Below are 27,335 nucleotides of genomic sequence, written 5' to 3' on the forward strand. Positions count from 1 at the left end.
GACTTTAAAATCTCTTTTTTTATTTGAAAAGATTTTCATAATATGCCGTAGTAATTTGTCATTTTGTTTTATTGTTAATTCTGTTTAATTGTGAACATTTCGTAATCTAAATATTTAATATTTATTCTTGGGTACGGGTTTAGAATAGTGTTATAGCATGATTTATTTGTTAAAGATCTGTTAATTCTGAAACAACAATTTATTGCTGTAGTGATCAATTTCAACATTTTCACTATACATGTATTCTAAAGTCATGGTTTTAAACTTAAATAGCTTCATTTACAATATTTCCGGCCATATATTATGCTAAATTGAGTCCCACGTCATAAAAGTCTTCAACTTTTAGAACCGTCCATAGCACACATTATGTCCAGAATTTGACCAAGGTTCATTCAAGAAAATTATTGTTGTGTTCTGATAAATTCAGTGTACTGGGCCCTGTTTCTCGAAATCTTAACTAAGATAAAACACATTCACTAAAATTGTTGAGCTGGGGCAATAATTAATTTATTACCCCTAATAAAGTCTGGCAATTAACAGTTGTTATATAACATCTAGGTCAACGGTGATCCAATGGTGTTCAGCGAAGCGTACTTCCTGCTCTGATGGCAGTTTGTGTTGTAATATTATGTGACTTGGAAATACGTTTAATAATTTAACAAATTCAAGAAGAAGAACAACCAAAGGCATCAAATTTTCACATACATGTATTTCCAATACGACAATTTTTTTGTTTTGAAATATACTGTAGAAAAATAACTTAGTCCTCTAACTTAAGTACCACATGATAATAATGTAATAGTTAGTATTTCATTGTATTTAAATCTTATAATCCCTCTTGTATGACGGGCGGATGCGGTCACAATGGGCCATTTATATGACTTACTAATTCAATTTATATGACTTACTAATTCCATTTATAAAGCTTTATAATTAATTACTTACTTAGGCACGTGCGAACGCTGAAACCCCTCGAAGCGTGTGACTGAATTGAATATTATTTTCATAGCTTGATAAATGATTTATAAAGTCTTGTAAATAATATGGTAGCTATATAAATCTATTTTCTAAGTCTTATAAATGAATTATCTAACGAACTAAATATTCGGGAAAGTTCGTACATCTGCCCGGAAATTCCCGAGGATGCTTCGGCCAGCCAATCACAGGTCGTCTTACTGAATGGCAGGCCCCTCCCACTCCCGTAAGCGGTTTTCGAGTTGTGTGCGTCGGTGTCATAGGGCCTACATCATCCGACACGATATTTCGGCAAACTCGCAAGAAATTGTGAAAAGAACTACCCCGGTCGGTGGGTGGAGGGGGAGCGGTGACCTTAGCAAGGTAAATTGACGCTAGGATAACTAAAACATGCATAAAACGTATTCTCGTCATTTTATGTTTACAATAGCCGCCATGAAAGGTAAAACACCGCTATATGTAACGAGGGATTTGATTGGCCGATTATTTTCTAAGTTATATAAATGGATTTATAAGACTTGATAAATAATTACGTAGTTTCATAATTATTTATCAAACTATGAAAATAATATTCAATGCAGTCACCCATTTCGATGGGTTTCAGCGTCCACACGTGCCTAAGTAAGTAATTAATTATAAAGCTTTATAAATGGAATTAGTAAGTCATATAAATGGAATTAGTAAGTCATATAAATGGCCCATTGTGACCGCATCCGCCCGTCATACTCTTGTTGTTTTCAAGTACTGTGAACGTATCGGAATCGAAATCCCAGATAGGATATAAATTTTGATATTATATGTAAGATATGCTTACAATTATACTCAGTTTTGATATTATTTGTAAGATATGCTTACAATTATACCCATACTCATCGATCACTTTAGAGAATTTTGGCGCTGGTAAATGTAGCACCTTATTCTCACTCGATAATCGTCGCTATTTGATTCATTCTTGCATTTCCCATCAATGGTGATAGTACAATTTGAAAAATAATATCCGATTAGTCATGTTTGTATATTTTACAAGCCGTATGAAGCCACGGTTTAACTATCAAAATAATTAATTCTCTTCGAAAAGAATTGACGGCCTTTTTGAATATTTCCTTCTAGCTCACTGTTAAATTCCACTTGTTGACCATGTTTCTTTTGAATCGCCCTAGTATTACACAAAATATCATTATGGGAGCAGAGCTAATACGCATAGAAGCGAATGCTTCGGCCCATATCAACTGCCAGTTAAAGAAAAAATAAATAAAGCAGATAATTTATACGTTACAATTTAATTAAAACGTTTAATATATGAAGGCATATGCATATCAATAATGTACCCGGTAATAATAAATAATGGTATTGCTTGTACCTTTGTCTTGTCTATTTTACTTTGAACATTTCTCTGATTATAATATAATCGCTTGGGCTGGGTTTTTTTTTCATTTGAGATACTAACCGAAATTTCCTATGAGAAACAAAATAAATTGTAAACATGTTGATAAAATATCAAGCTTTATTCAAATGAGATGATAGAGAAGTAAAACATACATTTATGTCATTGCAATAAGACCAACACTGAACAGACCACAGTATGTCATTCTTGAATTAAGTGTAACAGGTAAAAAGAGTCACACTCCATCCAACTATTTCAGGAAATCCATTAACAGTGTCGCCTTTCGGTCTGAGATCAAAGGGCAATATTTCGTGTGAAAAGCGTGCTCTCCTGATAGTATAAATTCTATAATAAGGATGAGACTGAATCCACTATTAAGTGATGTGTTTAAATTTAGCCGTTCTCGTAAAACCCATATTTCCATAGGTCGGAATTGTGTATGCAAAGACAAGCTTGTTACACAAAGTGTGATGGAATCAGAGCATACCAGAAGATGTTCAACGGTCAGCTCCACGTGTTGGAGGCGGACGTGAGTTCCTATTATTAGACATGATTAGAGTTATTTGGTATGTGATTTATCTTTTGTTATATAGTGATGGAATTCTGTTTCCTTGGATAGCCCTATTTACGACCCAGGTAAGAAATACATTTATAAAATATAACGGTGACGAAACTTACAGGTTATCATTAATTGCGAGATCTTTTGTTTATAATTGTGCTTTCAAAACAGATTAGAGGATCTGATATCAATAGAGATTAGAATATATCGGATAATCATATGAAGGTTTAGCGGGATATCGGTATAAATAACGATATTGCATGCGACTGATTTTAAGACACACGCATTTATACTTCAGTGGTACGCACAAAACCCACAAAAAAGACAAATATATAAATAATTGCAGCCCGACTATGGTACGAAGTATAAAACACATAGTATTCACCAAGAAATGAAATACGTATAAGAACGAACAAATGTAACAACAGTACTATAAATCCATGTAAAAAGACCTACACTTAACAAAGACCGATCTGCTTAAAACACACGGAAACAAGAAAACGCACGGTAAATTGGTTTTAACACCTACGCGTCAGATAAAGCCTGTTGGTCCTTGATAAAACAACTTTGGTGCAGTTATAACACGCTTTCGAGAAAACTCACCAAACAAAAAATACACACCGTGTCAGTCGTTTTTAACCCATTCGTTAATTAACACGGTACAGAAAACGCACAGTCACCGAGATTTTCACCCCTAGTGATAATTATATCACTACTCAGTCAATTTCTCACCCCTGTTAATTAACACACCGTACCTACAGATTTTAGCCTCTTCGTATTAGATTTGTTGCGATAATTAGAATTTTACCGATATTCATAGAAATTTATCAAATCGGGAGATATCTATGCCCTAAACGTACAAATCTCACCTTTACTACTTCTGAGTGTAAAGACACTGATTTAAATAATGCAATAACTTTGTTAGTTAAGGAAATTGCAGATGCATCATGCACATGCACTAGTCTTAAAAAAATTGTCTTCAAGGCGCCAACCTTCAATAATTTACATAAATGATCAAATGTTTCTCACTGGAGAGGTCAGTACTCTCATCTATGGCATCATGTAAACTGGACGATATAATTTCAATAAATTCAAAGGCTGCAGTTCTATCTCTATACAACTTAATCGTCATCTGGCATCCATTCAACTCTGATAAATTATTGAGGGAAGCAGCTTTTTCAACAACCTTGATATCCCCAATGTTCTTATACCGTTCTACTCCACTATACCCTGGGTTAATCCATAGGGTTTCCACAATTTCAATCAAAAAACAGTTTACAAACCAGTTTTTAAAAGGGTAGATAACCTTATTCATGTCTTTTTACTGAATGATTTATGTAAATAATGTATATATTTCTAATTCATTTATCAAAATCTGTAGTATGTTTCGCGGATTTCAAATATGTATAACATCTATATGTTTGACTTTTGTTATTATTATTACTATTCATTCTTTTTCAGAAATGTTTCATTCCGTTATGTTTATTGTTATTGAACTCTTACTTGGCATTTTGATTCACAATAACTCGTGGAATAAAACTCTGGAAACGAATGAATGATTCTCATAAAACTCTTGAACCTACATATATAGTACTATATCAATCTGTTTCACAGAGCATCACGAAAGTCTTCTAATATCTCTGTAATAGATGACTGCCTTCAACACGTGACATCACATCATGCGACATCAATCACTGGCATGTGCATTGTTTACATAAGACGTTACTGGTTCGGACAAAATGCGCCACTTACTCATTTTAATACCCATTTACACCACATAGGAAATAATTTTTACCTACAAATACTTCAACCGTCTTTATTTATTTTTCTAATACATAAAAAAAAAGTTTTAGAATTTAATTTGTCAGAGGAAAAAAAAGTTAATATTTGTGGCTCATTAAGTCACATCGATGTCATCCTTATCAGTGATTGTAGCAGCCTAGCGAATATTCACTGCGGATCAGTGTGTAATATTATATAATTTGTTGTTAATACGCATTTAGAATAATTTGAACTTCTCTCATTTACGCCAACTTCTAACCTTGTCTGATGAGAGTTACTTCCCTTTGCCAACTTTCTTTGCAATTAACGATTTGTCGATAAAAATAGCACAATCATCAAGGGCAGATAACTTGAAAACGTGCCCCTCCCCCCCATTAGTTTAAGTGTGATTTCAATTGCAGAAAATCAATATTCCAGATTTAAATTACAAACAAATTTCTAAAACTGGATTTGATTCACAGGATACAGTCTTTTGTGATAACAATGAATACATGTCAGAATAGTCATGTCCTCAGATTTACGCATACTGATTCTGATCTCATCAGATAGAAATAAACAGTGTATATTGAATCTAGATTTAGATTCATGGCAAGTAATTTAAAACTAACCTTAAAATGAAAAGGATTTTTCAACATCTCAACAGGATCTTCCACAAAGTAATCTTCATCAAGTGGTTTACCATCAACAGTACATGGGGCAACACTAACATATAAATAACCCTCTTCTTGACCTTTATAATCTGTTACTGACAACTTATCATCAAAATCGAGAGCATATGACAGTGATTGTAGAAATACATTAGCTGAACCAATTAATACATCTTCCGGTGGTTCCCAGAATGGATCTTGTTTCTTCTGTATAGATAATACATCTTCACCATCAAGATATTTCTGGTACATTTCCTAAAAAATTTTAAGTGCAGGCTGAAAACTCCAGAAACATGGTAACAAGTTTATTACTAGCACATTTATGCATTTATACAACCATTTTTTGTCAGTGGGAACCTGGCTTTAAAAAATATCAAATCTTCCTCTTGGTATATTTATTGCATACCTGTATCAGATATCTTCTATTCATAAACTTTCCTTTATCCCATAACCATACATTACCATTAACTAAATCTTTCATTTTGACACTAACACTATATATATATGTAAAAATATAATATAACATAATGTATAAAAACACTGCACAGAAATATAACAATTATATTAAAACACACTTATATTAACACATAGCAATGCAAAATTGTATCAATAAGAGAAAAGCACAAACAATTCAAACCGGGGAAACAAACGGGAAATAATCTGTTGGTCGAATTACACAAAATGGAGTAATAACCATCAAGATAATTTATGATAAGACAATATCTTATAGTTGGTAATAGTAGCATTTTAATACCAACACAATATTTTTGTGATGTTGTCGAAAAATCAAAGAGCTAAGAGACATATTACACTAGTAATGCTTTATTTTACTCACACAGATTGTTTTGCTTTATTACCATCCGCTTCCTGTGCTGAAGCTGAGATTAAAACAACTTCAAATGATTTGTGTTTATTTAATTCTTCTGAAACAGCATTCACCTCCGATACCATTGGTAATAATTCTAAAATATTCTCTTGAGCTATTTGCTGATCTGCAAGATAAAACTAAATATTCTATACCCAGTACTTACAAATACAATATTTGAAGGGAGATATTTCCATTACCATAAGAAAATGGAACAGTGGGGTAAACTGATAGGACCAAAACTGGGTCATCAAAGTCGTGTGGTCTCCATCAGTGATCGAGTCCGGTTGTTAAAATTTTGGTAGTGTAAGTGGAATCGGACCCTGATCCAGTTATTTTAGTACACTTGCACGTAGATGTGACAGCAACCTTGACGGTGACCAGCTCAAATTAACTTTTCTGTGTAGATTTCACATTTAATTGTGACGAGAAACATTGCATAAAAGCAATATCATGTTGGTTGCGGCTGTGTCGATGTTTACTGTATAAAATCAGAATGAAATATAGCATACTGAATTAACAGAATAAACAATAAACTAAACCTTTTGTTAATCCATCTGAACCAGTAGCAAAACCTTTAGCTTGAGCTATTTCTTTCTGTGCAAACTCCCAGGTGATATCTTGTGGCAGATCGTCAGAACTTGAATTCTTTCTTTGTGGATTCATAAACACATAAAGATGATTGGAACCTAGGAATATTCAATTTTTTTTATTACTACTCAAATGGTAATGTCATTCAGATTAATGTCTACGTCATGATTCTGTAGCATGAAATGAATGATAATACAACATATGCTCTCAATTCTCAGTTTACATTTAAAACTGATCATCCGGGAAATCAACTTGTTAGTTCATTTATATGCCAACACAAACATTTATATTAACTATCCCTAAATTACTTTAAGAAGCACACTGACCCACCGGTAGTTTTATTTTTTAAAAGCAAGGGATGGGATGAAAGAATCAGGTTACAAAAGCAACAAACATAACAATGTCCTGTCCCAACTTATTAAATTAAGAACCCTTCAATGTTTCAATGAACTTTGTTCTAGTGACAGAAAATTATTATTAGATATGTGTATGTACCATGGGGAAAAAATGTTGTCATCGATCATTTCACCTTTATATTGTCAAAAAATAAAAAAAGCTGAGGATACAGACCATTTCTACAGTTACATTTCTCTTAAAGATACATTATGGGAGATTAGATAAAGAGCTGGCAGTTCTCACTATAATAGTTAAAAACTAGATAACGTAAAGGGAATTTGCTGAAAATTTCTGTCAAATTGATTCACTCTGAGCTGTGAATTTAGCGATTGAATTTTCGGCCTAGCCTCGATCATCATTACTAAAGACAGTACGATAAAAAAACATAGTCTTGATTATCCATTTCATGATTAAATCACTAAGGAAAGTTGAGCAGCAATCGGATTCCTAATCCAGTAAATATCGCAGGCTAGCGATGACATCAAGAGCTGATTATGGTCTTATTGAGTTAATTAATGTCTAATTCATAATTTAGATAACATTTCAGGCCTAAAGAAAGACCTGCAATAGGCAGATTTAGCTCTTGCATAATGTATGTTTAATATAGCCTTTGTTAGAATCTCTGTGTATCCCTAATCAGTACTAAAATAAGACTCACCAAACAGAACTCGATCTTTATGGAACAATGTTTTTTGTCCACTCAACGGTATACCATTTACTTTAGTCTTCGAACCCTGATTACCAACAGGTTCAATCTGTACAATGCCTTTCTTATTGAGTATTACAGCATGTTGTTTCTGTATACTGATATATGTAACATATATAATACGTATACACAAATATTAAATGCATTGTAGTAGCTTGAGTCACCCACCCTGAGTAGCTCCCTTAGCAAATTCCTGCCGATACCATTGATTAAGTATTTAGTAAACTGATTGAATAAAATTAACCAACAGAATTAATAGCCATCTTCTAAAGCTGGCAATGATTATTCAACATTTTATACTTTTAATTGGGTACTGTACTGAAGTTAAATGATTTCCAAGCCTGTTCATCTTTCCAATCATCTGCCTTTTTCATATCCTAACTATAGATAGATAATAAAAACTATCAAATCAAAACTATCTGAATGCTTCCACTTAAATGCCACACTAAACAAGATTGTATTTGTGATGTCACTTGTGGAATCAGCCCTGTTGTTAATTGAAAAAGGAAACATGCAACTCCCTTATTAAACAAATTAGACTTATTTACTAAATGAAATGAAATGGGGTTTAACGTCCTGCCGTTCTGCTCCGACTGGGATAATGAAGACAGGCATACGCCATACAGTGCTATGAGGGAAATTTTTCCCGGATTGCGGCGCTACAGCCTACTCTTATATCAAATTCCAACTGCCAAGGGATCTTTTACATGCATGCCAATGTGTACACGGAACCTCGGTTTTCCGTACCATCCGAATGACTAGACAGCTGTCCTTGTAAGGGGAAACCACGCCGGAAAATCTTGATGAACTTTCTCTGCCAACACGGGGAGCAAACCCACGACCTCCAGATTAGCAAGCCAGCGTCTTACCCACATAGCCACCGTGGCTCCCCTGATTTACTAAAAACATTCCTATTTTTCAGTTTGATCGGGTAGTATTTATCATTGTTGTCACGATTACAAATTTCTTGAATCGGTTAATCGGCCTGCCAAAAATCGTATCGGTGCCAATTAATTGGATGCCGTATAAATTCTATAATGTCAATGTCTGTACTGCGTTCTGAGTTTTTTTTCTTGTGATTGTTTGTTGATAAGTGAATTATAAAATGACACGTGAACACAGAATAGCTGATTGTATATTATTGTAGTACATTTATCTGAGTTTGTGCTTAAGAGATGTTGGAATAAATCATTTAAATTGGCAATAAACAACATTTACTATAAGTCATTAGTATTGATATTTAGTTACGCAGTTGAGCTGAGTAAGACATTCCCGCAATTGACCTATAAGTAAAATTGCCCCTCAGAAGAGAATATCACCTGATTTTTGCGCTTCAGAACGCCCCCTAGTGACCCTGATAGACATGTTTATTTCAAATATGATAGACAACTTGGATTCCTTTTTCAGCTTATAGAGTATCGTCCCAAAGTAATTTTTTAACACAGAGATCTTTGCTACGATAGATGCGTAACGAAGATTTCAAGAAACGGAAGTGACAATGGCAAAATGAAAAAACAAGTTATCCTTCTATATAACTGACCGAAGTAACGAGCGATAACAGATACACGGACCATTGGATTTACATGCAGCAAATACTTTTAAAAAAATTCATATCGTTTGGTTTTCAGCAAATAGTTGAAATTCTATTCATATCGTTTGGTTTTCAGCAAATAGTCCGTGAGTTTAGAAACAACGGTCAGCTAGCTCCCCTACTAACAGCTTTAACTGCTAATTAAAAATCCAATACTGACAAAAGATTACAATTCACTAGTGTGAGAGAGAGAGAGAAATGGGGTTTAACGTCCACTCGACACATACTAGGTCATTTCGGGACTAACATAATTCGCTTGTGCGTAGGGGTCTTAAGCAGTGGGAGGAAACCAGAGGACCCGGAGAAAACCCACAAGGTTGGACAATTCACTAGTACAACAATTCCCATGCATAATATTTTAACATATATAGTGATAATCATACTGACGAAAAACAACAAGAGAATCCGCACAAGACGGTACAAATAGAAAAAAACATGTGTCATTTAAAAAGGCGGCAACATATGCCGAGGGGGGGGGGGGGGCGAATAGAAGATCCTCCTGACTGGTAATGTCATGAAACTCGTTTATTCGTCATCCCGTACACATTATCGGCACTTTCTGATTTTGAATTAAATAATAAATTACAATTGGATTTAAAATTAATTTATACTGGAGTAATTTCTGAGGGAATCTTTCGATTATATTGTTGGAGCATTGTTTTTTTCTTTATAAAACGGTATTTTATTAAAAATACATTGGTAGTTATCAGTCGTAAAAAGGCATAGCCAACTTTCACATCTCGTGCGGCATGCATTCAGTCCATGTATTATAGTGCCCATGATATTATCATGTCTGTTATTGTCCGTTGTTGACGGCTATTTCGCACCAAAATCAACCATTTTACACATTTCGTAGTAAGCCATGATTTATATAATATGGTAGGCGAAGAATTCCATGTGACATTGAGATCGTGCCACTGTAAATGGGAATTTCTGTATAGAGTCTCAAAAGACATAGTTTCAATACGGTTTTAATAGGCAGCAATTCAGCAGTGTGTTTAGCAGACAGTAAAAGTCAAACATATAAAATTGTAATTGTATAAAAATAAATTGGATGAAACGACTACCGATTTTTCGAAATGTGAATCGGTTTGAGCTAGAAACTGAATCGACTACGACTAAACCTATTAATCGTGACAACCCTAGTATTTATGACATCACTTTAATTAAGCGCAATGCCTAGATTTTTCTAGGTAGATCCCAGTAGCTGTCAAGTGTAAACATTGTCAATCTTTTGTAACAATATAGTATCAGGTGGGCCCTTAAATATACATCTGATTAAAAAAAAAAGACTTAACAAGCAGTTGCCATGCAAGACACGCCCACATTTTGTAAGAGATGGACAGAGAACTAGAGCTCTAAAAACGTGATTTTCATACAATAAGGGGCCATAATCCAGGATGTTACGGTCTGACATGTGACAATATCAAAAAGAACTGAAATCTTTGGGATATGAATATACATGTTAAGTTTCACCAAAATCTGATAAAAATTGTGACCTCTAATGTCCACAAGCTAAAGACACAATTCTTTGTAGAATCAATGGGCATAATACATGAAGTTACATTCCAATACATGCCAATAACGAAGGGAGCCATGATCTTTGCATTATAAACATATAAAGTTTCGTCAAAATCGGATAATAATTGTGACCTCTAGAGGGTCCACAACCTTGGTATTACATGCTTTTACACTATTTGCACACAGGCCTTTTTGATGGAAAGTATGGTCTGATATTCACAAAATTCGAACTCAACGGTGATATATTCGAAGGGTTTTTTAAATTGGATAAAAATTGTGACTTCTAGAGGGTCCACAAGCTAAAAACATGATTTTTTGTACAATCAGGGGCCATAATCCACGATACATGCCAATATTGACAGGAACTGAGAGTTTTACAATATAAACCTATATTTTAAGTTTCGTCAAAATGATAAAAATTGTGACCTGTGGAGTGTCCACAAACAAACTGTGGACATCCAGATGGACAGGGGCGACAACAATATATGTCCGCATGAAAATGTGGGTGTATAAAAAATGAATAGGAGACACTCCTACTTTGGTTTTTATATTTACCTTAAACCAGTTAAACAGATAGTTGGGGGGTTTTGAGCATCTTTTCTACCTATTGTGCTCTCTCCTTCTTGTAAATAATGAAATATAACTCCAGATAACATTGGATCTTCATTCAAATTACGTAAATGTGGTTCCCTAGATCTTCGAGAATATTCACGATTATCAGCAACCTGAATAGCATCTGTTTCTGTTCGAGCTTCAGAAAGCTAAAAACAATCCAACATAAATCTTAACAACTACTGCACTTCTATTCTTTAAATGAATGTATAATTTATTCAAATGGTAAAAAATAATTTTCTAACTGCCCTTACTCTTACAGCTACAATGGATGCGTTCAAATTAGATGCTAAATATGAAACAAATTCATCACTAAAATATAGCTGTTTTAAAATTCAGCATTCTCATCTAAAATTTGTGTTTGTTTTCATGAAGTTTAATAAACGATCTAGAGAACTATCTAACTCTTAAGTCTTGGCTTGATTTTTTGATAATTAAGCGAATCTAGTATTATTTTAAATACAATATTACTCAACCATGAAATCTCAAATGATAATGCCTTTTTAAGAGAAGGGCGTTTGGGTTATAATTGAAGCAGCAGTCAATAAAGTCACTGATCGGTATTTGAATTTTTGAACAGTATCTATTCTGAAAGTGCACATAAGATGGATATGAAAACTTTTCGATATGTGTAGCCAATGGTTACTATATCCACTTTACAGCAAGTTCACACCAATCTGATTGAAATTAATTCAGCTATCTTCACTCAAAGTCGTAAAAATAGACTTCCCGTAAAAACGACTTTGCCAATTATTGAAAACACTCTTAATCCCCTCAGACGCCAGTGACGTCACAGTGACCGAATGCATATTTGGAATGTTTATTCCTTAATATCCTTAATTACCTATATACAGCCGGCGTGTCTATTCATTAACGCCTGACTGATTCCTAATCCCCCTAAATAAATAAAACAATTGACTACGGAATAATTTGTTTTGTAATTCATTTTAATTTAAGATCCAATTTAGAATTTGTTTCATAATGTACGGTTGCTCTCTTTTCTCACGACAGCGATTTTAATACCCTCTACCTTCGTGAGCAGTCCAAACGATTCGAGATACATTTTCGTCAGAAGAGTATTATGGTTCTAATTTCCCTGAGTAAAAGAGTACAGGTATAAAAAGATGTGGTCATGCAAAATGTATCATAAAATTCAAACATGATTGAAACGTGATTTGTAAATGACGATCCGTTATCATCATATGGCGCCTTTCTTTCTGCATGCAGATTTTACTTCATTACTCTGAAATAGACCGTAAAATGAAATACGAAAAAATATTTTAATATACGTTAGAATTAACAGTACAAATAAATTTTGTTGGTAACCATCTAAATGGAATAACAGATTGAGAAGGTTCATCTAACTATCTCTGTGTATTGATAATAATATGGCAAGTGTAGTGTCGATAATATCTGTCATTAATTAATCAATCCAACTAAAGTTATACAGACATGGGGTCATAAGTAAATTTACACCTCGTTGTAAGCAGTGATTGTTAGTGGGATTAAGAATGCTGATTAGTTAATTATCTTTTTTTACGCCGGCCAGATCAAAGACATCACTCTAGGTGGAACGTGTGCGTAATACCCCACGAAGGAACTAGTGGTAGAATTGTACACACACACATTAATTGTATAAAATAATTACGTTTTACTCATCAGTTGTTTATAATTATTATTTACCCAATAATTATTGCTCACCGGTGTTTTTGTAATCAAGTAGCCTCGTATTATTTGTTGATTGGCGTTTAAAGGACAATATTGGTGCCAGTCATTATCGCATATGTGATAGAGCTGGTTAAACACATTCCAAATATAATTTTAACACAGATCATTGCTACGATAGCCGAGTAATACAGGTTTCCGGAATCGGAAGTGACGAACGCCAAAGGAAAACACAAGTCATTTCTCTATATAACTGACTGATGTGACGAGTGATAACGTTTATACGGGCGAATTTCTGCTCACTAATAATTTATTTGAAGACCAAAAGTTGTTGTGTGAGATTGTGAGAGGATATCTGACAATTAATAAAAATAATTGACTGCCACTAGATAAGTGAACACGAAAGAAAAACAGAAAAAGTCTGTGCATTACCATGTTTTTATAAGGTATAGAATGAATATAAACAAGGGAATGTACAGACTATTTCTATTTTTCTCGTGTTCTCTTATCTAATGACATTCAATTACTTTATTGAATTGTCAGGTATCCTCTTACAGTCCCATATAACAACTTTTGTTCTTCGAAGAAATTATTACTGAGCAGAAATTCGGCCGTGTATCTGTTATCACTCGTCACATCAGTCAGTTATAATAAGATCCCCAGCGTTGATTGGCTGATAAACGAGGGCGATCTATTGTTATGCATAGTTATCGGAAAATTTCATATTCGCTGTGAATTTCAAATAGAGTTATGATAAAAGTTGTTCTTTGTGTATAGAAATGGTTATTATTATTATGTATAGCTAACAATGAATATATATCGATAAATGACTGGCACCATTTGTAAATTCTATAGAGAATAGTTTGTGATATCAAGTATTACGGGGTTATCCAAATTACCGGTAAATGCGCTTATTGCTTTGGTCCTCTTCATTTGACACGTGGCCTATTTAAACAAAGGCAGCTTAAATGGATCTACGGCATGATACGGCATTTTAAATTCACTCTAAAATATTCCAATCATAAATGTCTAATCTATAACAATGTAACACAATAATTCTGAGATTATGATTAGGCCAGTCACATGGTAATTGGACCGTCAATAGACGCTTGTCAACTGGTGGTGTGTATTGATAGTGCTATATTGTACAGAGAGTGATATATTGTATAGATAATGTATATACTATGTGTAGTGCCTGTGACATCAACCAGATTATGGCCGTAATTGAAAAGCGTTTTGGCGTGTCAGATACTTAAACGTTAACAACCGACTTAATTTTAATCAGATTGGTGTGAACTTGACGTAAAGTGGATATAGTAGCCTAACCATTGGCTATATGTATATGAAATTTAGATTTTTCATCTTATGTGGTCTTTAAAGTAACAATGCGCCATTTTCATTTTTCGCTAAAATATCAAATTTGCCATGGGATAATTCCTGTTAAGATGTACTCTGATTTAATTAGGCTAAGGCTGTTCCCCAATCCCATTCAGACATCCTGAATAAAAAAATTGTTTATAAATAAAAAAAAAAAAATATTAAAAAAACACAATCAAAATACCAGGGCTAGATAACCTCCGGGCTTTGTATTCAATCAAAGTTAAAACACGTCGTTGCAATGCAAGATATGCTCACATTTTGCCAAGGGATAATCCCTGTTGAGATGTACTCAGATTTAATTAAGAAAACACAATCAAAACACCAGGGATAGATAACCTCCGGGCTTGGATTCAATCGGAGTTCAGAGAACAAGCTAAATAAGGTACTTTTTGTACAATCAGGGGCTGTAATCTAGGATGTTACTGTTCGATATGCGACAATATTAACATATGTTTTAAGTTTCATCAAATCGGATAAAATTTGTGACCTATAAAGGGTCCACAACCTTGCTATTACATACTTTTACACTATTTGCGTATGAGGAGCGGCCATTTTTTCAGACAGTTTCCGTCTGATTTTCCCGAAATTTGAACTCAACCGTCATTAGGTTCTATCAGTGATCTATTTTGAATGTTTTTTAAAATCGGACAATATGGCGGTAGGCTCATTACATAGCAAACGGCGGTATTCCTGTTAGAGATTCACCTTTCACAATAGTGTAACTTGTAAGGGATTCCTATTGCTTAAAATGGCGCATCAGGACTTTAATCCACGCCAAAATGTATTCCAATTGAAAAATTATCATTTAATTAACGAAACAAAATCAAAATATGAAGGAATTTCATATCTTTGTAAATGCTGAATGGAATTGAACCATTTTTGGACTAATATCCCTATAGAGATCCAACATTCACAATATATTAGTTTGCACAGGATTCAAAATCCCTCAAATGATGTTCAGAGACCTTAAGGTAGTTAATTTGTTCATATTTATAAACTTATTTTATTACCTTTTCATCCCAGTTCTGTGTGTTCTGTAATAACAGTTGATTATTTTGCAACAGTTGAGCTTTTATTTCTTCTTCCATTTTGGCTCTCATCTTAACCATTTCTATAGATAATAAATACTTAGAAAAAAATATTTTCTCAAAAAATGTTTTACCACGTTGATTAAAGGAGCTATGCCCATGTGTCTGGTAAGTTATTGTTGAGTTTACATAAGTCACTCATTCATTATCAAATCCAGAAATCACTGAAATCATCTCAATATTTATAACTAAAACTTTCAGATAAACTATTTCTTGGCATTTGTATACTAATACCCATTTCATTATTAAACTGAAATCTGAAACTGACCCTTTAAGTCAATAGTCTTGGCTATAATATTTAAATACAATATAGATAATACCTGCTTGTGACATTCCTTCAGATTGCATTGGTGTCATTCCGCCATCCATTTTACCCTTCAATCTTTCGTTTTCTTCCTTAAAATATAACAGTAGTTATAATAGTAATCACATTACCAGATAATCCCGTAAACCACTCCCCTAGACAATGTACGTATCAGATACACCATCTAGTAAAACATTCTACTAGACAATGTACGTATCAGATAAACCATCTAGTAAAACATTCTACTAGACAATGTACGTATCAGATAAACCATCTAGTAAAACATTCTACTAGACAATGTACGTATCAGATAAACCATCCAGTAAAACATTCTACTAGTCAATCTACTCATCAGATAAACCATCCAATAAAAAGCCCTACTAGTCAATCTACATATTATATGAACCATCCAGTAAAACACTTTACTGGACAATCTACATGTCAGATAAACCATCCAGTGAAACACTCTACTGGACAATCTACACATCAGATAAAGCAACCACTATAAAATTCACTCACAATTAGGAAATTTCAAATCAAAAATTGCTTCTACATTATTACATTTACCTTCAGTTCCCGGATTAATTTATCCAAAGGATTTTCATTAACAACAGCTTGATTTTTTATTTTTTTAGCTCGATCAGCATATCGTAATGTGGATAAAGTTTCGTCATAATTGATATCTGCTGGTGACAGAGCTGCTATCATAACAGTTTTGCTGAAAACAACAATGTAAGTGATCAAAAACCTTGCTTTCTAAGGATTATTTTATTTCTAATATTGTGCACATTTATCTATGAAAGAAAATAGTATTTTTTCACACCTACCTGTTTCCACCTAAAGCATTCTGTAGAAGTTTTGTTAAAACTGATTCTCTGTAAGGTATTAATACTTTCTTCTTACCCATAGATATATCAGCTAGAGCCTACATTAATAAATATATATAAAAAAATAAGTTTGAGTTGGCCAGTGCATTTGCAGTCTAGTTTACTATTTGTTGTCTATCTTCAATGGACAAGTACAATATTTCAATACTTACAGAAATGACATTTCCGAGAGCTGAGAGTGATCTGTTAATATTGGCACCTTCTTTTAATCTATCACCTGTAGCCCCAGTACTATCAGCTCTTTCAGACCCTATAGAATGCAGGAATTAAATTCATTTTAAAGAATCAAATATGGGCTCATCTCAAATAATTATTTAATTTATTCTTATTATTAGCTTATTTCAAATAATTATTTAATATATCTATATTTCTATTATCAGTAGCCTAGTAGTAGTATTTACTGAAAAATAAATGTTTTTCTTTCACCAGTGTCTTCAGGGACACTTTACAATATAACATGAATCACTGTAAAATTATGGGTGTTAATTGAAGCACAGATTCTTATATTATGTTTTATAGAACAAACATGTTTAAATTAAAAATGTATTAACTCTGATTTTAAGAAATGAAGGACATTTGTTGTGGTAAATTGGATATTTTTCACAAGGAAATAAAATTATAGTTTTAATCATTTTTGAAAAATATTCTGCACATATAATCCAATTTATATAATCCACATACCTGCTAAATCTACTAAATTTAAAATACTACTTTTTTTAGTTTCAGATCCAATAGCGTTTTTGATGATCTGATCAAAGGTGATAGTTACGACAGTATGGGCTCGACTACTAGTAGCATTCATATTGGTTGATGCCACTGTTCTGGCTGCAGTTCCTGTAATATATAATAATAATAAATGAGGTTTAATATGACTCCTGTAATATATAATAATAAATATGGTGTAATATGGTTCTTTGACCGTATTACTATAATAGCAATGTATATGTTTAGTATTCCCCAAAATTTTCATTTATATAAAGCGGCCATTTTGAATTCCGGTAACACCCAAACCTCCCCAACCGGCCTACAATTAGCAGGTTCGGGAATTTCCGGAGCCCAAAATGGCCGCTTTACATAAATGAGTATTTTGGGGAATACTAACCCGAACTCTTACCCTAACCGTTTTAAGAGGGGTAAACGTTAAATTAGATCCAAGTTCAGTCTTCTAAAAAGGGTTAGGATTAGGGTTAGTATTCCCAAAAATTTCCATTTATATAAAGCGGCCATTTTGGATTCCGGAAACACCCGAACCTACCCAACCGGCCTACAATTAGCATCTTCCTATCCGAAATCCATGCGTATTATGATTACGGGGAGACAACTCTTTTATGACCCCTGTTTCATCATTAGCCATGTGTTTGGAGTTTGTAGTATACAGGCTTAAATAGACAGCTTACCGGTGTTCATGTCGTATAGTTACTTGTTGAGTGTAATTCTCAATATTTAATTTAATCGTTAAATAGTCAATTTATGTACATGTAAATGTCACAGGGTTTTCGAGTACTATTAGCAATGCAAAAGCTTTTTTAAATTTTTTAATCTGACTAAAATTGAATATTTATTAGTTTTCCAACCCCTCTCCCATTTAAGAAACACCCCAAAAATTCAAAATCGATTAAGAAATAAGAATGTTATTGCACTTTTATGACCCAAAATTGATCGATGTCAGTATACACTTTTTTTTAAAATTTGCAAAAAAAGTGACCGAAGACAATTTCTCAGCAACCATTGAAGATATAGGCATTAAATTTTCAGGAAACATCCATCCAACCGTTAACTATTTATTGGAATTTAAATTTTGTGCTATATAATTTATTTCCTTTGTTATAGGGGTCTTTCTATGAGAAAATATGTTTACTTTCAGCGACGAGCGCCGTTTTTGCCTTTTCCTGATAATTTTATTTTTTCAAAATATAAGAAATAAGTCGTAAATATGTTTCTGAATGTCCAAACCACGCTCGACACAAACTCTGTATTCGCCCTTAACACGAAAAGTGTAAAGTCGTCAATGTTGGTGTTCGTACAACTACCCAAAGTCACGGAACAAAAACGACACATTTTACGGTCAGTTTTTTTTACATTGATAAAAATAGTATCAGTGGTGCCTCTAGCGAGCTTTAGCATTGCTAGTACTATACAGGGACATGTGGCATCTGCAGCAATTAATGTTTGTCAACCCTCCTTCATGTTGTTTGATTATGTAAATATTTGTTAACAAATTAAGGGATTTGGGTCGCCAAGTGGTCTGACGCGTGAGCTTTGCATCGTAGGGTCTGTCAATAACTCAGGTGGCATGTTCTGAATCCTGCACTTGTATGTGACAGGATTGGGGTTGTCTGCCTAGTCTTGTAGGTTCTATCAGGGCATTCCGGTTCCTATAAATGTACCATTGTTAAGATCCCATATGTGCAGGTCAATTTGTGCGTGTCCTGGAATGCTCAGATTTTGTTGAGTGGTCGTTTGCCCCATCTCTTATCAACTTGATGTAACAAATTTATTAATGTTGCCTTTTTTGTATTTTCAGGGTTGTTACCTCCACCTTTTTTTTTTGTTATGTTTAATTTTGTGAAAATAAAATCATTGACAAGAACTACAACATGTTTATTGTTGATTCCCCTTGGTCACATTTAGTGTTGATTTATGGATTTTAATTGGACTAATTTTAGTACTAAAAACGTCTGGAACTTTATGGTGCATCTTTTAAGGTAGTTTTTATGATGAATTAACATTTTAATTTTGTGTATTTGTCAATAATATAAACTTGAAAGGTAACTGTGAAAAGAACTCAGAATAAAACTAGACTGTGTAGTGAACATTAATTGGACTAACTCTCCTATATCAAATTAAAGAGACAATTCCAATCAAATTAGAGACAATTCCAATTAAATTAAAGAAACAAATATATAGTAATACTAAACAGACGAAAGAATGTCTGCGGTATTCCTGTACTCATCTCTGACAGACAGAGCAGCCAGCCAAGAGGTCAACTTGGACTGAAGAACCTTATTAAAGTCCCAGTTTCACATCAAATTAGCAAATATTTAAAAGCAGGATTAATTAAACATAAATTATACAAGAGCTAAATCTGTCTATTGCAGGTCTTTCTTTAGGCCTGAAATGTTATCTAAATTATTAATTAGATATTAATTAACTTATCCAATCCAGCCCATAATCAACTCTAGATGGCATGGCCTGTGATCTTTAGTAGATTATGAGCCTATTTACTGCATAACTTTCCTTCACGATTTAACGATTAAATGGATAATTGAGACTATGCTGTTCATCATACTGACTTTAGTAATGATGATCGAGGCTAGGCGGAAATTTCAATCGCTTAGTTCTCGGTTCATAGTGGATCAATTTAAATGAAATTTTCAGCAAATTGCTATTATATTATCTAGTTTTTAACTAATTGAGAACTGCCAACTCGTTATCGAATCTTCCATAATGTATCTTTAATGCTAGATCTGTTAGGAATAAAACCAGCGACATAAATGATTTTATTGCGGATGAGGAATTAGATCTGTGCTCAATTACTGAAACATGGCTCAGCCAAAACTCAGATTCAGTGACCATTTCGGCTATACTTCCAGAAGGCTACAGTTTTCTACACATTCCACTTGCATCTAGGGGTGGTGGCGTTGGCCTTTTCTATAAATAATTTAAAAATATTTTTGCAGTCTAATAGGGTATTCAACTCTTTTGAGTGCCTTGATTGTTTGATATCGAACCTTAAAGGGCACATAAGATGGACATGAAAACTTTTCGGTATGTGTAGCCAATGCTTACTATATCCACTTTACAGCAAGTTCACACCATTCTGATTGAAATTAATTTAGCTATCTTCACTCAAAGTCGCAAACATAGACCTCCCGTAAAAACCACTTTGCAAATTATCGAAAACACTCTTATTCCCCTCAGGCGCCAGTGACATCACAGTGACCGAATGCATATTCGGAATGTTTATTCCTTAATTACCTATATACAGCAGGTGTGTGTATTCATTAACGCCTGACTGATTCCTTAATCCCCTAATTAAATAAAACAATTGACTACAAAATAATTTGTTTTGTAATTTAGATTGTTCTATAATGTCCCGCCCTCTCTTCTCACGACAGCGATTTTAATATTGTGTTTTAAAATGACTTCCATCATATGCAGTCCAAACAATTTCAGATATGTTTTTGTCAGAAGAGTATTGTGGTTCTAATTTTCCCTGAGTAAAAAGATGTGGTCATATAAAATGTATCATAAAAGTCAAACATGATTGAAACGCGATTTGTAAATGATGATCCGTTATCAGAGTAGCCAACTGTATCTCGTTTTCCTGTAGCCATCGTACGGCACCTTTCTTTCTGCATGTGGATTTAAATTCATTACTCTGAAATAGAACGTAAAAATGAAATACGAAAAAATATCTCAATATACGTTAGAATTAACAGTACAAATAAATTTTGTTGGTAAATGGAATAACAGATTGAGAAGGGTCATCTAACTATCTTTGTGTATTGATAATATGGCAAGTGTAGTGTCGTTTATAGTGCACAGTGCACTGACAATTTCGATTTAGTTAACAAATCTGTTGACTCCCTCCCTACATCTTTACTAAAAGAAAACCTTAATTTATTCTTACCTGTGATTACTGATATCATATATTCTTGTATGCAAGAAAGAAAAGTACCCGATTGTTTTAAAGTTGCTAATGTCGTCCCAGTTATTAAAAAATCAACTGTAGATAGAAAATTACCGTTCTGTATCAAACTTGAATTTTATCTCCCAAATTTTTGAAAAATGTATAGCCAGACAACTGATTGAACATATTGACACACACAACCTTCATGATAGTCTACAAAGTGCATATCTTGAGTTTCACAGTGTTGAGACGGCTCTTGATATATTACGGTCAATAGACAATAAAAACTGTGTTCTTTTGGTACTTTTAGATTTGTCTGTAGCCTTTGACATGATAGATTCTACTGTCCTGCTACAAAGACTTCAGACAGACTTTGGTGTCAAAAGCTCTGCACTCCAGCTACTTGAGAGCTATCTTACTAATAGAAAACAGAGGGTTGTTATCGGCAATGTGACGTCAGACTACCATAATAATTTATATGGAGTACCACAAGGGTAGATCTTTGGACCGATTTAATTTACTCTTTACACTGCTCCAGTTGGTAAAATTGTTAAAAGACATGGTTAAAAGACATGGTCTTCACTATCGTATTTATGTCGATGATACCCAGTTGTATTTAACTTTTAATCCTTGAAACGTGAATGAGCATGCTTTGAGCAAATCTAATATTGAGCAGTGTATCAATGAAATTAAATTATGGATGTCTGTAAATTTCCTATGCTTAAATGGTGATAAAACTGAATTTAGTTTGATTGGATCTAATCATAACCTCAATACCATAACTGAATCCACTTCGATTAATATTAATGGAAATGAAATTACTCCTATTAACTCCGTTCGCAATATTGGCTCTTATTTTGATAGTAAAATGACCGTGTCTAATCACGTGAACAATATATTTGTAAATCCTACTACAGTAGAATCTGCATTAAGCAGCCACCCAAGGGAATTTTCACAACTGACCGCTTAACGGGAGTGGCCTCTTAATAAAATCTTGTTGCTTTTTGTGCTGAGATAAATTAAATATTACGCTTGGATGCATTGGAAGTGGTAAATTTGGCCGTCGCTGAATCTTGCGTCGATCGAAAATTCTTTACTCAAATCTCGGACATAACATAACGGGAGTGGCCTCTTAATAAAATCTTGGTGCTTTTTGTGCTGACATAAATTAAATATTACGCTTGAATGCATTGGAAGCGGTAAATTTTACCGTCGCTGAATCTTGTGCCGAACGAAAATTCTTTACTCAAATCTCCGACATAACTTCTGTAAACTTGTCACTTTGTATCAACCTTCGATACTACTGTCTACCATTGTGATGCATTCGATACTATTTATCCATTTTTGTGAAGAAAATCGATGAATTCATTTTATTTTATCAAAAAAGCACATGTACAAAAAAACATCGCTAATTTTATCACTATTTACAGGGGGTGTAACTCTGTATGTAATATTATAGGAGGCGCTTAAACGTCTGTTTAACAATAAAGAGATACTAGATGATCGTGACAAAACTCGGTACTTTTATTTTATTCAATCAGTATCAAATAATGTGTCGTTACGCGTGAAAACAATGATCAGGTTAGTCGTTTAATAAAACAAAAGATTAATTAACAGATAATCCTGGGTTGATTGTTATGTTTACATTTCTTTTTACCTGATCAGTGGGGATCCAGTAAATTAACTACTACTCACGGGATTAGCGGGGGTGTTACAAAGAATGACAAGATGGTATCATTCAACAATGGCCGTTGAATGGGCGATGTTTTGTTGAATTTATTTGTAAAAAAGTGACCGCTGGCCGCGTTAGAGGAGTGACCGTTGAATAAAGAGATGAAACAACAGAATTTCTACGGGGGGAATTTATCGTGACCGCTTACAAGGAGATGTCGCTGAATAGGAGTGGCTGCTCATACAGATTCAACTGTACTTTCATATCTGTAATATTGGTAAAATTCACAAATTCCTTTTCTTCTGATTCAACTAAAACTCTTGTTCATGCTTTTATTACTTCAAGACTTGATACTTTTAACTCTCTTTTATCCGACTTACCCAATAAATTAATATACAAATTACAAAAAGTTCAAAACACCGCTGCGTGACTTATTACCCTCACAAAAAGGCATGATGATATTACTCCCATACTTAAACAACTTCACTGGCTACCCATTCCATATCGTATTCAATTTAAGATTCTTTTAACTGCTTATAAATGTTTTCATGGCTTAGCCCTATCTTATTTATGTCATCTAATTTAGTCCGGGTGCTCATGGGGGGGAGGGGGGGCTGGGGAAACATGTATTTTTGTGCACAGAAATCATGTTCAGTACCTATATTTGGTCATTCAAAATATTAAATTATGAAGAGATCTGGAAATGTAAATCAAAAACACAGTAAATCAGAGACATGTTTAGATATTAATTTATTCTTAGTCTTCATCAGAAGATTCAAATCAAAAGTTCATAATATGAGCGAGATAAATATCTTCTTGGTTGCTTACCAACAGCTCGCATATATCCTTTGGATATGCTTCAGATACCAGTTCACATTGTAAATCTTCATTCCAGTCATGTTATTTTTTCACCTAGAAAATCTTTCTTCTAGCGTCATCTACTGATGTAAGTTGCCTTCCGCGATATTTTCTACCTTCGAGCGTCTCATTATCGATCAAAATGTGTATTTTTGGATCATCGTTTGCGAGGAGAACGATTGGGATGGCTATTTCGCCCAAGCAAGAACACAAAATACAATTTGTTTCAGCGCCTTATTTAATTTGCAATGCAAAGAGGAGTAGGTACGCTATTTTGGTGTCCTCAAGGTTTAATAATAATAATTCATTATTACCTTACAGGAATTCTTAGACATAGACAAGAGATAAGAAATTTGATACAAAATAATAAATAGATATAAATAATACATAATACATGGATATATGTTAACAAATGACAGCCTATGTAACACTTTGGTCCTTGAAACTATTTTGGTTCATTGCAAAATTGTTACTTTACTCTGTCTATAGAGTTAAATCACACGTACTTAATAATAATAAATTTTATTCGTACACTAAGTACAATAAATATGAAAAAATAAATACATATAAATACATGTATATACAAGTTCTCAATTAATACAGAGTTGATTAATTATTTCATTTAAGTTTATATATTCAGATGGTGAACAATCTCTTAAATCTATGTATTCTCATATAGCATTTCCTATTCTCTTATCATTTTCCTTCCAGGAACTTTTATCGTGACATTCTATTTTATCTGCAATATTTAACAATGACTTACAGCTACCAAACTATCAACACGTCGCTACTACAGCTCGTCTACTTGTGTGTTTGGTGGTTCAACATAGTAAGTCACGAAATATTACATTGGCGTCGCCGTAATTCACTTGTCTACGACTACGATTGAATATTGGTTTATCAACTGAAGAAAGTGCTGATTTAGCAATTTCAAGTAGGTTGAGTCAATCAGGTGTGTTGTAAATTTCACGCTTGAAAACTGGGTCATAGCTTTCAGAGATTTCTGAAGGTCCTACAAGTCCCTATTCATTGCAATTTGATATATCCGGATAAAGAAGAAAAGAGAGAGAAGAGTAAATAAACGACACTTCAATAACCATATTAAGATTACAGCATGAATCCATTGATACAGATAATTATTATCATTCTTTGTTTCACGTAAACGAAGAAAAGCGGTCACGTGAGTTGTTTTCATTGACGACTGCGTTAGTTACACTGTATAGGCGTTCATAGCTGACAAAAATTACAACTTCTAATTAATCTATATGTAAGTCTGTGTATTTATTCCAAATAATTTTCACGAATTTTGCTGATATACCTCCAGTGAAAACTTATTTAATTCTTATCTGAATTATAAATTAATATTTTTGCTGACTTCTTCAAGTCGATTTTTCAAGTTCTATCAGTTACAGTCCCTGTTGCACTTATTATTGGTATAGGTGCATAAAAAGTTACTTGGTGTATGGAAGATAATCTCTGACAAAATTATCTACTGAATATAGACTTATCTTAGTCAAGTTAAAATAAAGATAACCTGTTGTATTCTCTCAATTTTCTTTGTTAGTTTCCATTGAAGAAGGGAGAATGGCTCCTATAGACATGCAGACCGCTGATTTGAGATCCTTAATGTGTCTGGAGAAGATTGGGAAAGTTGAGGCGGCGAATATCATAGAGGAAAGGGAAGTTTTAGGCATCATAACAATGTCTGATGCAACTGAGGTCATCGGGTTGCAACCTGATATTTGGTGCAGTTGGGTTGATGAGAGCTGTGTTACCTTTGGCACTGTTGTAGTGAATGTCACGTGATTGCTCGCTGACGATATCACGTGACTACATGAATGAATCACTTTTACTACGAATCTGACAAGGTACGGTTGTTAACCAAGCTAACAAGTTGTCGGCCACGACTACACTTGGCGTCGCCGAATCACGGATTTGTAAAAGTCAATATATTGAGTATACTGTATCGTGAGTATTGTGATTCACAATCATTGTATTTGCGTATACATTATATTTTCTAACATTGTGTGATAATAGAGTCATAATAGCGATCGTAAGTGGGTCATATCACTGTGATTCACTGATTGTTCACCTTGACTCCATCGCCGGTGTTTTGAAGTTAATTTATGGAAGTTAATCTATGGAAGTTAATTTATGTTTGCTTGTTGTGAAAGATAGTTACAGCGATTTCGTCATATCAATATTCTCTCTCTCTCTCTACATATAACCCCCCTGCACGTCACGGAATAGCTAACTTTTTGTTGGTTCAAATTCCCGCGCGTACACCATTTAAAGGGACGCCATACTGTTTGGGTGATAGCTAACATTTTTGTTGGTTCACAGCCCAAGTTAATTGTTACCCCCTATTTACATTTATCCATATAGAAATAAATACATTTACTATAGTTTGTTCCACTTTATTTAAAATATGGCAATTTATTTACAGTCTGCAAACTTTGACCTGCTGAAATCATTACCATCGATTGGTGATGGAAGGTCAAACAGGATAACAACTCAGTGGCAGGATTGGTTGGATACAGGTATCATAACTTTTGAACCTCCATCAGATGACAAGACCATACTCTATCCTCTTGAGCAGGAGGGGGAGGACAAAAGAATTGATAAAATGATAGACAGGAATAGGGGTGTAACGATACATCGAACAATCGATGCATCGCAATAACTTGACTGCCGATAGTCTGTATCGATAGTAAAAAGAAACTATCGATAAAAATTGTGATAGTCAACCAAACTATCGATTGTTTCGATAGTTTGTAATAGTGAAAGTTAAATGGCACAAATTCCTAAATAGTTCTCGGCCGGTAAAAAAAACAAAACAACACTTAACACTAACCGCCACGCGACAATCGAAGGAAGGCGATCTCGGCATGGATTGTGCATCTATCGCACGCCTTCAAAGCTTTGTATGAATTCCAGGTGTAGCCTATCGGTAGATATTAAATTAATAATTTTAGTTTAATGGTTTCACTGACCAGTTGTTAGTTATATAATCCTCGGATAGAACACCAAATACACCGAGAAACAGTCATTAATAATATACATGTATTATGATTTTCCAATGCCAATTTACCGATGACACGTGATATCAGGTGGAATTAGGTCAGTAAACCAGCGATGCTAATTTTAGTTTTAAATAGAGTTTACTGTTATGATTTTTTATTTTATACACATGCTGACTGTGGCTCATTTTTTAAAAAA

General features: G+C 33.8%; 1 long non-coding RNA gene across 1 annotated transcript; it reads left to right on the plus strand.

Moving 5' to 3' along the window:
* The first annotated feature begins 1,205 nt into the window (after positions 1-1,205).
* Positions 1,206-17,904, plus strand: LOC126816759 (uncharacterized). Its single transcript, XR_008787692.1, has 3 exons — positions 1,206-1,338; positions 16,702-16,798; positions 17,674-17,904. It is a non-coding gene; the product is annotated as an uncharacterized LOC126816759 (long non-coding RNA).
* Positions 17,905-27,335: the final 9,431 nt, after the last annotated feature.

This window comes from Patella vulgata, chromosome 3, assembly GCF_932274485.2.
Source record: "Patella vulgata chromosome 3, xgPatVulg1.2, whole genome shotgun sequence".
Lineage (NCBI taxonomy): Eukaryota > Metazoa > Mollusca > Gastropoda > Patellidae > Patella > Patella vulgata.